Source organism: Myotis brandtii, unplaced genomic scaffold (assembly GCF_000412655.1).
Source record: "Myotis brandtii unplaced genomic scaffold, ASM41265v1 scaffold548, whole genome shotgun sequence".
Classification (NCBI taxonomy): domain Eukaryota; kingdom Metazoa; phylum Chordata; class Mammalia; order Chiroptera; family Vespertilionidae; genus Myotis; species Myotis brandtii.
In genome coordinates, this window is record NW_005370031.1 from 824,721 (window position 1) to 832,844 (window position 8,124).

Here is an 8,124-nt window from a genome sequence, read left to right on the forward strand (position 1 = left end):
CACTCAGCAACTTCAATGACCTCTAGTATTTCATATAGAAAATCCAGCACATGATCCAAAATAACCACACGCAAAGAGTAGGGGGAAGCACAACTCCTAACTTTTTGCGTGTGGTTATTTTTTTTTATCACGTGCTACCTTAAACAATAAAATAAAAAAAAATATTTTGAAATCAAGGGGAAAAAAAGTGAGGTGGGACGGTCCCACCTCAGAGTCAGCTGTCAGCTGCCTGCAGCCTCACACCTGAGAACCCCTGTCTCCGGCCACCCTGGGGGGGGGGGGTTCCTCAGGGACATTTCGAGGTCCCCACCGCCACCCACTGCTGCTGACTCAGCTTTCCGCTGCCCTCATCCACCACAGTGGGAATGACCGGTCGGTCCCTGGAGAAGCCACCGCCCTCGCCCGCCCCGAAGCCCGTCCCGCAGCCCTTGCCAAGAGGCTCTGTTGATCTACTTGGCCGGGGGAGGGGGGGTTTGGGGGGCACCCCTGGAAAACCTGTTACCTATGCCTCCACCCATGCTTCCTGCGCCTCCAGTGGCGGTGCTGGGCCCCATCTCCCAAGTGCGCCAGAATTACCATGCCAACTGCAGGCCTCCATCAACAACCAGATCAACTTGGAACTCTACGCCTCCTACGTGTACACATCCATTGCCTTCTATTTCGACCGCCAGGACGAGGCCCTGCAGCACTTGGCTACCTTCTTCCTGTGGCAGCCGAGGGAGGAGTGGGAGCAGGATGAGGCTGCAGAACCAGCGAGGGGGGCGGATCCGCCTGCGAGATATCAGGAGGCCTGACCGCAACCAGTGGGAGAGCGGCCTGAAAGCCATGAAAAGCGCCTTGCACGTGGAGAGGATGGTGAACCAGAGTCTGCTCCATCTGCACCAGCTGGCCACCGGCAGGAAGGACGCCCACCTGTGCAATTTCCTAAGGGACCACTACCTGCTCCAGGAGGTGAAGTTCATCTACAGATTGGGAGCCAGTGTCACCCAGCTGCGCAAGCTGGGAGCCCCGACATCCAGCCTGGCAGAGGACCTCTTTGACAAGCTCACCCTGGGTGCCAGCGAGGAGAACTGAGCCTGGACTGCCTTCCTGAGAGCCATGGGGTGACTTCCCCTGGCCACCCTGCCCAGCATGCTTATTGCCATATTGCCCTTGCAAAACGGGCACTTCAGTTTTCATGTTCAAGTTTTACTATTTCTTCAAATAAAGTGATTGGTTCTTAAATAAAATAAAAAAAGTAAGTGGGAAGGAAAACAACACCTATTTCATCACGGGGGTGGGGGTGGGAATTCATTTTCTTCATTCACTGAGGATGTTGGAACAGACAGAACTAAGACTTGATTACAACCAGTCAATTTAGAGCAACAGTGAGATACCTATTAGATGGGCAACAATGAAAAATATTGACCAAAGCAAATGATGGCATGAGATAGAGCAAATGTGACTCTCGTATAATGATGGTAGGGAGTATAACAGTATATTCACACCACATAACACTTTGGCATATTCTAAAATAACTGAAATGTACAACTATCACATAATCCATACATTCTGTTCCTTGAAGTTTTCATAAGAAAAAAGTGAAATGATATCTCTCTACAAAAACTTCTATAACAATGTCCATATATGGCAGCGGTTCTCAACCTGTGGGTCTCGACCCCTTTGGCAGTCGAACAACCCTTTCACAGGGGTCGCCTAAGACCATCCTGCATATCAGATATTTGTATTACAATTCATAACAGTAGCAATATTACAGTTATGAAGTAGCAACGAAAATAATTTTATGGTTGGGTCACAACATGAGGAACTGTATTTAAAGGGCCAGAAGGTTGAGAACCACTGATATGGGGAAGGGGGAAGGGCTTGTGAAGGATCACACAGAAGAAATGGGAGTTTCATAAGGAAACTTGGTAGGGGAGGAATGAATATTTATATTGCAGTGATGGTTTCACGAATACATATTTTGAAAAAATGCTGTTAACGATAGTGTTGTGAAATTTATTTTAAATTGGTTATACCTCAATGAACCTGTTCAAAATGTGCAGCATGTATCAAATGTGTGTCTTAAAGAAAATTTGGAACATTTTATAGATACTAACAAGATCATTATAAAATTGAATGAACAGAGAATGGATCTACAACACCTAACAACATTTTGAAATAGTAGAATAAAGATGGAGGAATCTCTCCACCAATTTCAAGATGTATTATATAGCTACAATATTCAAGATCGTGTGGTATTACTAGAGAGAGAGACACATAGATCAATGAAACAGAAAGGGAACCTAGAAATGTCCCATACAACATGGCCAATTTATTTTTTATAAAGCTTCAAAAGCTATTCAATTGAAAAATAATAGTCTTTTCCCAAACTGTGCTAAAGTAATTGGCTATCGATAGGCCAAATATTGAGCCTCAGTCTAAACTTCACATCTCATACAAAAAAAAAAATCAACACAAATGTATCACAGATCTAGTTGTAAAAAAAAATCTGTAAAACTTATATAAAAGAAATAGGATATGAACATTCAGGTCTTAGGACTGAACAAAGAGTCAATAGATTTGACACCAAATGTACAATCTATACAAAGGAAAATTAATAAGTTAGACTTTATCAAGTTTGAAAACTTTTGCTATACTAACAGTTTTATCTCTCTTACGCAATTGGAACAGCAAGCTACATACTGTGAGAATTTGTTTATAAGTCATAAACTGACAAAGGGATGAGTATTTATAACATATACAAAACTCTCATAACAAAAAGTTTTTAGACCTAATAGAAAATGGTCAAAAGAAATGAAGAGAAATTCCACCAAAAGTATATACTTACAGCAAATAATCACATGAAAATTGTTTAACAACTTAGAATGGCTAAATACCATAAAATACTGGCAATGATACAGACAAACTCATACATTGCTTGTTGTAATGTCAAATACAGCCACTCTGAAAAAGTTAGGCAGTCTCTATAAAAACCAAACATGCAAATAGCATATGACACAGAAATTGTACTTTGGAATATTTATCCCAGAGAAATGAAGACTCACGTTCATAAGAAAACATGTACTGAAATGTTTATCACAGCTTTTTCTGTAAAAGCCAAAAACTGGAAACACCCAGGTGTTTTTAAAAAAGTGATTTACACAAATGGAATATTACTCGGCCATGAAAAAGAAGGAAATCTTACAGTTTGTGACAGCATTATGCTATGTGAAATAAGCCAGAGAAAGACAAGTGCTATTTGGTTTCACTCATATGTGGAATCTAATGAACAAAAGGAACTAACAAGCAAAAGTAGAGAAAGACTCATAGAGAGCAGGCTGACGGCTGTTGGAGAAAAGGGGGCTGGATGAAGGGTGGGGTGGAGGGATTGAGCAAAAGAGGAAAAAAGGGAGGAAAAACTCATAGATATGGACAACATGTGGTGATTGCCAGGGAGAGGGGGGATGAGAAGAGGTGGAGGAAGGTATAGGGGTGATAAATGGTGATGAATAGATACTTGACTTGGAGTGGTGAACACACAATACAGTGTACAGATGATGTGTTGTAGAATTGTGCACCTGAAACCTATGTAATTTTATTAACCAGTATCACCCCAATAATTCAATAAAAAGGAAAAAATGTGATTGGTTACACCCATACCATGGAATTCTCCTCAGTAATAAAAAAACACAAAAAAAAACATTTGTATTCAACAACCTTGATGATACTCCAAATAATAATTCTAAGTGATAAAAGCCAACCCAAAGTTCAATAAGTAATGATTACCTTTACTGCCTGGCCTGTGTGGCTCAGTGGTTGAGCGTCGACCTGTGAACCAGGAGGTCACAGTTCAATTCTCGGTCAGCGAACATCCCCAGATGTGGGCCTCATATTTAAAAAAGAATGATTCCACTTGTAAAATATTCATTGAATAAAAAAAGTTACAGAAATGAAGAACAGATTAGGAGTTGCTAGAAGTCAGGGATAAGCCAAGGGGCAAGGAGGACTTGCCTATAAAAGGGAAACACTAAGGATTCTTGTGGTGATTGAAACGTTTTGTATCTTGACTTGTATAAATGTTAATATCCTGGTTGAGATACTGTACTATAGTTTTGCAAGATGTTAAAATTAGGGGAAACTGGGTACAGGGTATCCAGAATATCCGTATTATTTCTTAATAACTGCAAATGAATATACAATTACCAAGAATAGAAAGTAAATTTTGTTTATAGTTTTGATATAAAACTGAAATTGATTGGAATGGGAGAATAAAAACACCTACTACATAACACTTGTTTCAAAAAATAGTCTTGGAGAAGACACCTGCTTTTTGTAACAGTCAAATAGCACAAACATCCTGCTGAGAAAAACTGGGAAAGCTGGAAATATATGAAAGACATCTCTTCAAGGTAGCAAACTCAAGGAAGCAAGCATGGAAAGGACAGGATATCTCAGCAAGAAGAGAGATTCTGGTAGTGAGATCCAAATTTGGTAACATGTTTCCCTACAAAGTATTTGCCAACTCAAAAGAGGTTATTGAACACTGGAGATGCTAAGCCTAAACTTGAGGCCGAGGAGCTAAGCACCTGAGCAGCACTCTCAGCATCTCAAGGGACACAAATTGAGCTCAGGACCCAGCCAGACAGAAGGCTAATGAAACAAAACAAACCTTGTGGGTTATTTTGGCATCCCTGAGGGGCTATACCCTAAATATCTACGTGAACCAGAAATAGAAAACGCCTCCAATAAGACTGGAGACCCAGTTTTAAAAGTTGGTTTCAAGGTGAAAAGGAACTTCCCCCAGGTAACTGCCTCTGAATAGTGAAAGAAACGGTCCCTGGAAGAAGAAAAATATCACCCAGAGCCTACAGTTTCCTCTGTAGAAGTTCATACAGAAAATCCAACATGCACTAAAAGTAACCATACATGCAAAAGTATAAAAGGATTAACATTAGGCCTTTGATCTGTTTTCTTCATTTACTGGGGATACCTGGGACAAAAAGAACTAAGACTTGGTTACACATAAGCAATTCAGACAATGGGATACCACTGCACACCATGAGGACTACCGTTAAAAATACTGAACATAACAAGTGCTAGCAAGAATGCAGAGTGAAGGAGACACAATGCTGGTAGGATGTAAAGTGGTATAATCATGGTGCAAATATTTGTCACATTATAAAATAACTTAGAGATACCCTAATCATGTGATCCAGCAACCCACTCTTTGAAGTTTATTTTTGAAACATGAAAGTATCTGACTATGTAAACATTTATATCATTAAAGTGTGTACAGAAACAAATATATACATAAATATGCATTTACATAAATGATTATTTATATATGTGTGCACACAAGTGACATTTTAATTTGTTTTATTTTTGTTAGCAATATATCATGGATATATCATCTATAACTATATAAGATCTACCTGATTGGTTGTATAGTTACATAATATCCATGGAATGAACACAATATAATTTATTTAAAATAGCTCTTCTGCCAATTTTATAACCAGAAGTTTATGCTTAATTTTGTGTAGCTGTGTTGGATACAGTCCTGAAAGTCAAATTAGTTTTTTAAAGAGTTTGTAAAAGAAGAATTTGCTAAAAATGCCAAATTAATTTCCAAAAGATCAGTACCATTTTAAAATTTCTTGATAATCTAGTATCAAGATAAAGAGAATCTTGTTATTTATTTAATTTGCACCAATTATTAAGCATATTTATTATAATTGTTGAAGATTTATGCTTATGCTGTATAAATTGTTGTATTTTACTATTCCACTGATTAGTTTATTATTTTATAATTATTTGGAATAACAAAAATTTTATATATTAAAACTATATAGATGTATATACTCATGTTACTTTCTCTTATGTTTTATATATTGCCTGTTACTGAATCAACTCCATAATATACTTACATAATAGTTTCAGATATAGACTATGATTTGCCAAAGCAAGTATTTTGCTGTAGGTAATACAAGTGTCACTTTATTCTTTATAAAGGATTTTAATTTCTTCTTCTATTTTTTTCTCAACAGCAAGTGAGCAATTATAAAAACAATTTTGATATTTTACTTGGAAATGCACTTAAATTATTTTACTTTGTACACAATTTGTAGATATGTATTCAATAAGAAATAAAAATTAAATATTTTCCTATAGATTCTCTTTTGCTTCTGCTATGTTTTTTTGCTATTGTCAATCACAGAAGTAATATTTTTATTTAGATAAATGGAATAATTTGGACTCACAATATTGGCATTGAAATATTTGAGGCATTTTATTATTTAACTATATATTAGGCATTTATATGAAATATAACAATATCAGTGAAGTAAACAATTGTATACCAACTGAAAACATGTGAAAAATAAAGATATATTACCTATCCGAGAAAAACATGATTTATAAGATGGCTGGCTTCTCAGCAGAATCCATGGAGAACCAGAGAAAATGGAGAAGAATCTTTCCAATGCTGAAAGAAAATATAAAACTGTCAACCCAGAATTCTACATCCATCAAAATTCTGCTTCCAAACTGAGAGTTAAATAAGACACAGCCACATAAACAAACCTGAGACAATTTTATGCTTGACTAACTGTAAATAACATTGCTACCAACATGTGGTAGACACAGAATCGCAGGAATGCAGGAAGAGTCTGGGCTGCAGTCCAAGATGGTGTCCTCCATTGGTAGCAGTTGGTAATGGCAGCTAATTGGATCTTCAGCCTGGGAATTTACATAGCAACCAAACTGCTGCATTCTATTGATTATAAGAGAGTCATTAAGGGTAGCCTAGAAGCCCTGGTTGGTTTGGCACAGTGGGTAGAACACTGGTGTGCAGACTGAAAGGTCCCAAGTTCAATTCCTGTCAAGGGTGTGCAAGAAGCAACAAGTCAATGTTTGTTTGTTTTCTCTCATATCATTGATGTTTCTATCTCTCCCTCTCCCTTCCTCTCTGAAATAAATAAAAATATATTTTTAAAAAAAGGTTGGCCCAGGGGCCATAAACTCCATCTCTTAAAACAAGGGAGTGTCAAAAATATGTGGCATGTTTTTAAATCACCACAGATAAAAACCCAAGAGAAGAATTTATATTGAATAACAAAAATTATTTAATAAACACAAAAGTAGGCACAAAAAGAAAAGAGAAATAGAAAGAGATGGAAAAATAAAAAATAAAGGACAAGATAGACAACTATATATCAATCTATATTAATAGAAGTATTATTTTTAAGTCTAAATACTCCAGTTAAAAGGTAAAGTTTTTCAGACACACAAAAAAAGTCCCAAGTATACACTGTTTATATGAGGGACAATTTAAATTGAAAGATAATGTAAGGTTGAAAGTAATAGTATAGAGAAATAATGTAACATTAATAATGTATCATATATTAAAATTAATAAGTAAATTGAGCATAAGAAAACTGGGATAGGTAAATTAATGCCAAACACATTAAACATCCAGGGGAAAAATTACAAAGAAGGATATTTCATTATGATTTTAAAAATTCATCAAGAAATTAATACATTATTTACATGAGAAATGTCATTATAGAATCTAAAAACAGACAAACTATAAGCAATTTTATTCCAATAAATTTGAAATTATATGAAATATCTAACCCAACTTAACCAAAAATAAAATGGGAAACCTGTATGCTCCTTTGCTTATTAAATAAGGTGAACCTGCAATGAAAAATCTATTTATATAAAAACCCTGGGTGTAACCCCATCACGACCGAGGCTCAACCAACTGGAAAGAAATCAGTCCTGCAGGGGTCGCCTTGGCAATGGCTGCTCCCTCCCCGAGCTATTTCTCGTGAGGGCAAGGTTTGAGGCAGGAACCCGCCCTTGGAGCATGGAGGCATATCTTTATAAAGTTTTAATACATTATATTAGAGGTTGTGGTGGTACTGTTTTCCCCACAGCGTCTACAAGAATTGCTGCAAATTTACTTCTCGGTGGAAGCACCTTTCATTCCCAATATAAATTACTGATTCCATTAAATGAAACAGTGAAGTTGCTAAAACTATTAAAAAGGCACAAATTCTCATTATTGATGAATGCACCATGGCATCCAGTCATGCTATAAATGCCATAGACAGATTACTAAGAGAAAGTATGAATTTG

General features: G+C 36.9%; 1 pseudogene; it reads left to right on the forward strand.

The window, feature by feature from the left end:
- Positions 1-504: 504 nt before the first annotated feature.
- LOC102263255 lies at positions 505-1,074 on the forward strand (annotated as a pseudogene).
- Positions 1,075-8,124: the final 7,050 nt, after the last annotated feature.